This window comes from Crocodylus porosus, unplaced genomic scaffold (assembly GCF_001723895.1).
Source record: "Crocodylus porosus isolate Cpor-Errol unplaced genomic scaffold, CroPor_comp1, whole genome shotgun sequence".
Classification (NCBI taxonomy): domain Eukaryota; kingdom Metazoa; phylum Chordata; order Crocodylia; family Crocodylidae; genus Crocodylus; species Crocodylus porosus.
In genome coordinates this window covers 14990696-15001251 of record NW_017728912.1, presented here as the reverse complement: position 1 = coordinate 15001251, position 10556 = coordinate 14990696, and positions in this window count along the sequence as shown.

The window sequence follows — 10556 nt, the reverse complement described above, 5'->3', positions numbered from 1 at the left end:
CACTTCTGTTTAAATTTAATCTGTGCAAAGACTTAATTGAATCAGCCTTAGGATTTTTGACTGTCTGTACTTAGCCCTGCTGTGCCAGTCTGGTATAGGACAAAATCCAGTATACCATATACGAGCATAAAAACATTTAAATCAATTGGTTGAAGTTCAAGTGGTTACCTCAGCTGGGGTTGAAACTTTTGTCCCACGGGCCAAATCTGGCCCATGAAGCCATGCCATCCAGTCCCCAGGGCTTCCCTATATGGCAGAAGACTTGGCAATACAGAGCAGTAAAAGCTCTGCATGGCTAGGCCAACCTCACCTAGCCAATGCAACAAAGGGGGATGAGAACAAAGACACCAGTCCTGTACACTTCCAGATCAGTCCAAGCTGCTCCCCTCTATACCTTCATGTTCTAATTGGGTCTCCTCTGTCCTGTCCCTCCTCACATGTATCTAGATTGTGTCTGAGATGCTCCCTTCCTCACATCCAAATCAGGCTACTCCAACCCCCACCACAGGCCTATTCTGCTCTACCACACCCTGACCCCACTCTACACATCTAGACCAGGACCAGGCTGCTTTCCCCCTTCCCAGGAATTAGTATTGGAGCCACTCTACCCCTCATGTTTCTAGATTGGGACCATGCCACCCACTCCCCCTGCCATTCAACTGGTTAAAATCAGAACATAAGTGAAGCAAGCTTGATGCATGTCCTGCAGAAAGCTTGCAGTGCTAAAAGCACCCTACCATGGGGACTCAGACCATGCACCCAAGCATGCTTTGCAGGTTCCCCTGCCTGTCTGGTGACAATAGCATAGCCAAGCACAGAGTTCAGATACAACTGGCTGGTGCTCCAAGGGACCACACACTCCCTTCCACACATCCCCCACTCCCTCACTTGCAACTGTTGGCTGGCTGATCACATACAGTGAGCTTTAAACTAGGTTGCTGGGGGATAGGGACATAGAGGAACATGAAGACTTCACCATCAAGCCAGATGATGCACACAGGTAAGTGACAGGGGCCAGGGTAGGCTTAGGAAAAAGGGGGCAGCATGGGCACCTATGGGAGGACTCAGATGCCTGTATAAAAATACTCAAAGCATGGGTAATAAGCAGGAGGAACTCCCCCTCCTGCTGGGCAGCAGAAACCCAGACCTAGTGGAGCTCACAGAAACCTGGTGCAATTCTATCCACAACTGGGCAGTGGACATCGTGAGATACAGGCTTTACAGGCAAGAGAGAGCAGTGAAAAGCGGGAGGAGGGTGTAGAGCTATATGTCAAAGAGCAATACACATCCTCAATGATCAGGATGAGGTCAGAGGAGGGACAAAATGAGGTGCTATGGGTAAGAATGCAAGTGGGGCATGAGGAAAGGGACTTGATAGTGGGCATCTACTACAGACTGCCTCACCAGGTGGATGACCTGGACCTGGAAGTCTTAGATCAGCTCACAGAGGCTGTAAAGTCAAAGGATGTGGTTGTCATGGGTAACCTAAACTACCCAGACATCTGCTGGGAGGAGCACTCAGCCAGGTCCGACTGCTCATGGAGGTTCCTAGCCAGGATACAGGACCTCCACCTAACCCAGGAGGTGCATAGTTCAACCAGGGGAAATGTCTTGCTGGACTTGATCCTTGCTATAGGCGACAACCTGGTGAGGGATCTGTGGGTACTCAACCACCTGGGCAACAGTGATCATTGCCTGCTGGAATTTACTATCCAGCACAGGGTGGTGAAAGCAAGCAGCAAGGAAGAGGTCCTCAACTACATGAGGGCTGACTTCTGTAATCTAAGAAGGTTAATAGGAGAGGCATTGGGATCTCAGAGCTTCAATGAGATGGGAGTCCAAGATGGGTGGCTGTTCCTCAAGGAGACAATCCTCTGAGCTCAAAGGGAGTCACTCCCAATGCACACCAAAGGGGGCAGGAGTGCTAAGAAGCCCCCATGTCTCAGCAAAGGCATCCAGGGATGCCTGAGGGCAAAAAAGGAGGCATACAAACAGTGGAAGCAAGGGGCTATCACCAAGGAGGATTACACCTCCATAGCTTGGGACTTCAGGAAGGCTGTTAGGAAGTCCAAGGCAAAGATGAAGTTAGGGCTAGCAGCCAGAGGATCATAAGAAGTCATTTTTCAAATAAATAGGGAGTAAGAAGGCAGCACTGGGTAATGTGGGGCCCCTACATGATAGGCTTGGCAGCCTGGTGATTGCAGCAAATGAAAAAACTGACTTCTCCAATAAACAGACATCTGGTGGACATCTTCCCCGCTAGAATTGTGGATGGACCCAGGGGAAGCACTGCCATGCCTAGGGTCAGGGACAACCTAGTTAGGGGTTGGACGTGTTTAAATCAGTAGGTCCAGATACTCTTTACTCAAGGGTGCTGAGGGAATTGGCAGGGGTCATAGCGGGGCCCCTGGCATGGCTCTATGAGCACTTATGAGGTACTGGCCAGGTAACAGGGATTAGAAAAGGGCCAGTGTGGTCCCCATTTGCAGGAAGGGGAGAAAGGAGGACGCTGGCAATTATAAGCCAGTCAGACTTACTTGGTCCTTGGGAAGATCTTTGACAAAATTATCAATTTTCTTTTCTTACCTGCTGGGGCAGAGGATCAGACTAGATGGCCCACTGAGGTCCCCTCTGACTCTAGTAATCTATGAATTTATGAATCTATGAATCAAGGAGCACATCTTCCAGGGCCCAGAAGGGGAGGTAATGCTCAGGGGCAACCAACATGGATTCACTGAGGGCAGGTCCTGTCCAACTAATTTGGTTTCTTTTTATGATCAGGTCACAAAGTCCCTGGATGAGGATGTCAGGGTGGATGTCATTTTTCTGGACTTTAAGAAGGCCTTTGGCATGGTTTCCCACCACATTCTCTTAAAAAAAACTTTGTGACTGAAGCATTGATGCCTACACAGTCAGATGGGTGGCAACTAGATGGTGCTTTGCCTTGGCCACCACAGCTAGAGCTGTGGCTTTGGCTGCAATGTGGGGAGCTTTCTCTACAGGAAGCTGGGGCTGAGAGAGAGGCTGGGTTTTCCCAGCCCTTCATCTGCCACCAGGCGGGGCTTTCTGTGACTCAGGCTGCCACAGTTGACAGCACCCTGAGTCACAGAGTATTTCCCTGAAGGGGAAGAGAGGAGAAGACAGGAGCAGGGCACACTAGGATGCTGGAGGACACCTCTGTTCATTCACTCAACTGGGGTTATGCGCAAGTGTTCATTCAAACACTTTTACCCCAATAGATTACAACTTCCACCTCCAACACAGTGGAGTTTTCCACTGCCTCAGATATCTTTTCAGTTATTTGAAACCCTGTAAGTGCTTGCTCGCAGAGCATTTCAACTGATGGAACTGTGATTCCATCAGTTGAAACGTAAGGCTTGTACGTGCCATAAAAAACACAGCCATAAACTGGCAAAAATACAAAAGTGATGCCAAACATTCCATTTACCTTTTATTTAATTTATTTTTGTGTTTTGTGTTCTGTCCCTGACATTTCTGATTGGATATATTTGTAAATGCAGTCTCTTATTATAACCACCTAATCATTGTGCTTTCCTCAATTCTTCTTCTGCTTCTTTATTCTTAAGTATTATCTCACAGTTAACTGCCATGGAAGTGATTCTCATAGTTACTGGATAATGAAACATGGGTAATAACCTTCACTGGCTTCTACAGATTTAATGGAGTCTTTACAGCAGCAATTACAGCCAAACAGCTTACACAGTGATAGTGCCTTGCCCTTTATATCATTCTCAAATATGTTAAACCTTAGACAAGGTCAAAGGTGTGAATGGACTCTAAAGTAGTAAAATCTGAGGGCAAATATGTTAGTCATGGCAGTCAGGGAGCATTACATTCTGGCTAAACTCAAACTAGAAGTAACATATACTCTGCTAGTGGGAAGTAGGAGTCCAAAATGATAACAGTTGGTTCCAAACAGAATTCAGTAGACAAGAAATTTCACTCAGCTAATGACAAACCACAGGCTGGTACAACAGCTTATTGATGACTTGCTTTTAATATGGAAGTGATACTTGTTGCTCTCCCCAGGCTGCCAGCAGCAGCAGAAGCCTCACTGATATTTACTGGGTTGCTAGAAGCACTCAGTTAATACATTAATAATACCCAGCTTTACATAATACTTCTGGCTCCAGTAGTAGCTTACAAATTTAGAACTCAAGGAGCCTTGAAAAATACTACTGCAGATTACTGATTGGAGCCCTCTATCAAATGTATGTCTTCCACAACTTAGATGTTAGCACTTGTTACACCTAGATTTTAAGAGCTGTAGTCAGTGAGCGCATCTACACATGCAATTAATTCTACTGAATAAATGCCAGTTCAGTTCATGCTGGAATTCATTGGTCCCAGGCACCATGTTTACATGTGCACCCAGGACTGCAGCATCTTGAAACAGATCAGAGCAGCCTCAGCTGGCAGGAGATGAGGGGGTGAGGGTACAGCCTGCCAGCCTAGGGCTTTTCTGACCTGGCTCAGCATGCCGCCCAGGGGATGGTTGGGGCATAAGGGTGCTCTATTATGGGGCAGGCTGGCAGGCAACCCCTGTACTGAAGCACCCTCATGCCCAGCCAGCCCTATCAGCATTTAGACATGTTGCAGTGCATTAAATAACGCTGCCACCAGATCGTATTTGTGTTTACAACTACTAACCTATGGTGGTGTTTCTTAGTCTACTGCAGCCTAATCAAGCTGTATGTGTAGATGCTGATACTTTACTGAGCTAATTAGGAAACTTTCCAGTAAATGTCTCATATAGATCCACCAAATGATAGTTGAAAAAGTTTTCACATTGCACAGAACCATGTGCATAGACAGAAAACCATTTGAAGACACAAATGCATGCTTTTGGACTTGTTTTTAAAATTTCCTTCGAATAGCACACAATGGAAACAAGCAATATTTAATCTAACTCTACATTTGTCTTGTATCTAATGGCCTAATTAAGCATTCTAAATCCAAAGTTAATCTAATACCCCCCTAGCACCTTTCTGCCCAATTACCTTAGCCTATGTAGAACATACCCTGAGAAATCTGATAGATAAAATAGACCCTGGCCCTCATTTCTTAAATTTCCCTGGGCATATTATTAAAGTAATGCCCCAAGTAAAAAAGCAAAACACCCAAGAAATCCTGTGCAACTTCCCACTACGTGAAACATGTACTGAAATTTCTTCATCAGTGCCCAGTTGCAGGTTGCACTTGTCTCTTCCTTAATGAATCTAAACAGCCAATATAGATGTATACATTGTTGTTACCATTCTATTGATCTTCACTGGGTGACAGCATGCAAGTAAGAGCACATTAGACAAGAAACAGCATGTTTTTCAGTATTAGTTGTGAAGTGGCAGCATAGGTGGAATAATGACAGCAATATTAATCTATCAGCCCAGGATGACAGCAGAAATAAGAAAACTATTGATTTTTTAAACATTTTTAGAATCAGGAATAAATCACTTTTTGTGAAAAATGACATTCTTTCCCCCTCCTTCTTTCAATCCTGTCATTTTATAATCAGCTTGTATTAAGTATCCTATTTTCTTCAACCCAGATGTAAGTTTCTGTGTGCAATATTACTGTGGAGTTTCTATAGGGATTGCAGAATACTGCCAAAGATTTTTATACTCAGAAGCAGTCTATTAAAAAAAAAAAAATTAACAATTTTCAAATATTTCCAGTTAAAAAAATACTCCATAGATAAATCAGTAAATTCAATCTAGTCCACCATACTAATCACAGACATTTGTCCAAATGGATCCATAAGAAAAGCCCAGTATAGGTCTTCTGACACATCATAGCTACAGCGGACCATATACCAATCTTAAAATCTTTAGTATTAAAGAAACCCCCACACTTCAATAATGTAACTCAATTAAAACATAAAGTCTTTTTGTCTATTTTGCTTTATTTACATTAGAATTACAATTGTAGAGATAAAAACTTACATAAATTGAGACAAATTATCCTCCCTCAACACACAAAGCATCATGCCTTTTAAACTCAGACTTAAAAACCTTCCAGAATTGAAGCTTCTGAGCCTATGCTCATTTGATTGTCAGTGAAGGTACATATCTAGAACACGCTTTCTGTTTCTCAAATTATTAAGCAAAATTGAGAAATCTTCAAAAAGCCAGGTAGAGGAAAAGCTTCATTTTAGAAATGGCTGGTACTCCCCTTTTGTTTTGACCTAAAATGAAGATTCTAAAGATACACTTAAATTAAGTGTATATTTTTAAGTTTATTTTTCTCTCTTCAGGTGTGTCTACATGTTCATTAATGTGCCTTAGATACTGTGCATTTAGTTTAGTACAAACAAAATACTAATTAAATGCATAGCACCTAAAGTTACTGTGCAGTAACACTGACAGACTGTTATTTAGTACTGTGCATTAATCTAATAACACTGTGCAGTAGGCTATTAATACAGTTTTTGCTGTACTGCGGGCTCCCCAGCAGACCCAGAAGTCACTTCCAGCCACTTCTGGGTCTGCCACCGAACACATACAGGGCCCCCTGCTCTCCTGTGGGATGTTCCATGTGTCCCAGCATTGCAGCATCCACAAGCCATGCTGGTACCTCGAAGTATGTCGAAAAAATATTTAAAGCTGTGTTCTTGTCTGAATCACTGATTCTCTGAATCAGCATCAAATCTTCAGATTTGGATTCAGGCATATCGGATCAGGGACAGTGATCTGAATCAATGAATTGAATTACTGTCCCTGATTCAGGCCAAATCTGAATCCAAATCAAATAGGACTCACTTTGCACACCCCTAATATTTATGATCATGTTGAAAATCCAGAAGCCTCATCTGACCCTTAAGCCAGTTTGAGTTTCATACAATAAGAAATTTGGAAAGATTGCACTTTTTCAACCTGTTTCCAACCTTCTGTTTTAGGATATGTTCTACTAGACCTTAGAAACACCTCCACCTTTAGGGGGGGCTAGGAAAGAGGGCATTATTGTAAACTCCTCTGCATTCCTCAAACTAGATTCCTTATCACAACCCATTGCAAGTCCTGTTTCTACACACTTTTATTAGGTCCTGAGAAGTATTTATTTCTGGCAAAATAATTGATCAGAACAAACCATTTTTTTATTATTTATTTTCTCCTAGAATTATTTTTGGGGATGGCTTTTAATTAATACGTTGATTTATTTAAAGTCCAAATTTTTATATTTAATTCAACTTTCCTCAACCTCTTGTTTAACTTTTCCTTATATTACTTGTTTTCCAATCCCTTCACCATCTTTATCAGTGATGCTCATCATCCTGTCCATAGAGCTCCCCACAGGTCCTGATATTTGGCAGCAGGAAGCAGTGGCAATTGGCAGTGACAATTTTTCCATGCCCCCAAATTTCCAAGTCCTGAAGGTGAAATAACATGGCCCTGTGTGCCAGATTGGATTGGTGAATGGAGGCAGGGGAACAGGCCCAATCTCAAGTATGCAGGGCTTAAGTGCAGGCAGGACTAGTGCCAGGGTATGGGAGTGATCCATCATGTAGGGCTGGGACCCTGTGTCAGATTTTATCCATAGACTGCCTCTTGACTGGACTGGATCTACAGACTGAACGCATGCACTAGATTCAGCCTGCAGACTGACCCTGCACTACACATCTGGCTTGCAGTCTAAAAAGGTTGGGCATCACTGCTTTTCATCATTAATAAATGTATTAAACAACACTGGACCCAGAAAAAACCCTGGTGCATTCCAATCAAGACCTTTTGTCAGTCATTCTTGGTGCATGCTGGTGCAATCAAGACCTTGTTACATCAGTCTATTTATAGTTACTCGTTGCTTACAGTCAACCACTTATATATTCATTTAACAGTCATTCTATCTAACCTATATTCCTCCATATCACTTATGAGAATGGCATGTCAGATGGTTGAAAGCCATACTAAAGTCCAGGTATACTATGTTCATTGGATTCCCTGTCAAAGAAGAAAATCAATCTCTTAACAAACCCACATTGTCTCTTGGTGAGTGGATCTTTAACTTCCAGATATTTACAAATCAGTTCTATAAACATCCCAGATATTGACATCAGTCTATAGTTTCTGGGGGCCTTTTTAAAGCTAGGCACTGTGTTAGGTGAGATGCTGAAAAAGGCTTAAAAAGGGATGTCATATCCAAGGGTGTGTAAATATTATCACCGCTGGCTCAAAGATTTCCTCAGTTTGGTTTGTCAGAATCTGGGGGGCAGGGAAATGAATTCTGGCAGGTCCTGATGACCTAATTCATTCATTTTTTTTCTTTTAATTTGGCTGTTCTTCCTCCTAACAAATAAAAACAGAGCAAGAAGAGTAGGGAGATATTGTATGTATTAGAGAGAGAGACTTTTGACTTTTGAAGCCTGTTTGTAATAGAGTTAAAAACAAATGGTGAAAGGGAAAAAGTGTGCGTCCCTCCTGCCCAGGGGACAAAATGATTGTCAGTACCAAAACACCCATATCAGGAGATTATGAAAACCCCTCCCTGCAATGTCCTTCATGGGCTTACATTTTTAGGACTTCCTGGGAACATCTACACATGCACTAATTGGCATTACTGCTCAGTCCTGATGCTACACAGGATTCTTCCCATGCTACTGAGCAGTAGCATTAGCATCACTGTTCGTGCCCACTGATACTACATAGCTTGTCGCTACAGCAATGTAATGTCTCATGTAGACATGTCCCCTGTTTATCTTCCACCTTGCATAGTACCTCCCTGAAGGTCCAGCATGAATATAAATGGTCCCAATTTTATCGCAAAGTGAAATATCCAAACTGATATGAGATCTGTGCCCAGATCAGGAAACAGAAGAGTTGTAGGTAATCACTGGTGCCAGCCCCTGCAATCTGTTTTTGTGGCTCTTTAGGGTCACCATCTTGTCTTGGCACAGCAACAAACTGGCCAGAGTGGCAGATCATGCTCCCTTTGGCCACTCAATACAAGATAGAGAAAATGTATACTGTTTCAGAGAAGTCTAAATCCAGCATACCAAAGGAGTACTGAGGGCAGCAAAGAGTGGCTCCACCTCCTCCTCATAGAAAGGGCAGGCTGCCAACACCACTAAGTCTAAATGGCATATTTGGTGTACAGGCCAAAGCCCACTGGGGATCACAAATTCTCTTGGCAATGGGCAGGTTGCACAGGGTGCACCAGGCCCAGTGAACTTGCTCTGGTGTTGCTATCACTAGGCACTGCCTCCATGTCATGTTGGGGCAGGGAGTGAGGACATAGTAAAGAGAAAGAGAGAAACTGTGGGCTTTCAACTTGCTGCATGGCTATGAATATCTGGGTGCATCTGTACAAGACCCTATGTCACCACAGCAATGAGCTGCAGTGATGTAGCTTATCGCTATGGTGATGTAGCATTGGTGGGCACTATTTGTGACACTGCTGCTACTGCACAGTAGGGTCAGAAACAATACAGGTGGGTACCGGTAGGTATTGCACAGTCATTTAGTACTTCCTAAAGCATGTGTAGATGCACCCTGTCAGTAAGATCCAAACAACCAACTCCCCCATTTTCCCTGCCATAGTGATAAACAGAAAAGTGGTCACAATTCAATCCTGCCTAGACAGGAGTTAGAATGGAGGAGAGTTCTAATAGAGAAGAATGAAGGTGTTCAGATACTGCCAGTGATGTGCATATCTTATGGGAACATGGCACATTGTCGTCATTCACTACCAAAGAAAATGCCTATAGAAATATAATTAGAATGCACTAGCTATGTTGCTGTAAAATCCTACTGGGAACAAGCTAGTTTTTTCATAATATACCTAGTTAAGGACAAATGTTTTAACTCTTCCCATGGTTGACACTGCACAAATAACTAGTGTCAAATTTGTTTCCACAGGCTTTTACTCTAAGGTTACCCAGTTATCCTATATTTAGAAAGAAGATTATGGAATTCCTAATGAAATGTTTTGGCTTTTGCACTGTCATATGTGGTAGCATATTATTTTTGTGATTACTAAATCTCAGTTTTCCCTTTTTTGGTGGCTATCAGTATTGTATGAATTATTTTGCCCAGAATGAATGGCATTAGCAACAAAAAAGAAAACAACAGCATCTGTAATGATGGCGTCAGAAGGATTTATTTGCAACCTACAGCTTTTAAATCATTTTTACTGTTCTCTAAACATCTCTGTTTTTATACATATAAATAATCACACTATGTGCTGTGATTTATCAAAGATGCATGGCCTTTTTATTAGAATATTGTATACTATAATACTAGGAGACAAAAAATTGGATAAATTACATTAATTTCTTAAAAGCAGATACTGTACATTTTCAACACCATGGGAATAAGAATATACTGTATAAGATGACCCCCTCCCAATAACTAGATTCTATATATGGAAAAACTGATAAATTTGTTAAGATTTTCCAGGTATATAATCTAATTATTGGAGGTTTTCTTTGAATTTTTCCGCCTTCCAGAGCTACATCAGGAAAAATAAACCTGGGAGAATCGGGTAGCCTACTTGCCTTCTTCCCCCACCCCAACTTTTTCCCTCTGCACCCTGCCCCCTCAATC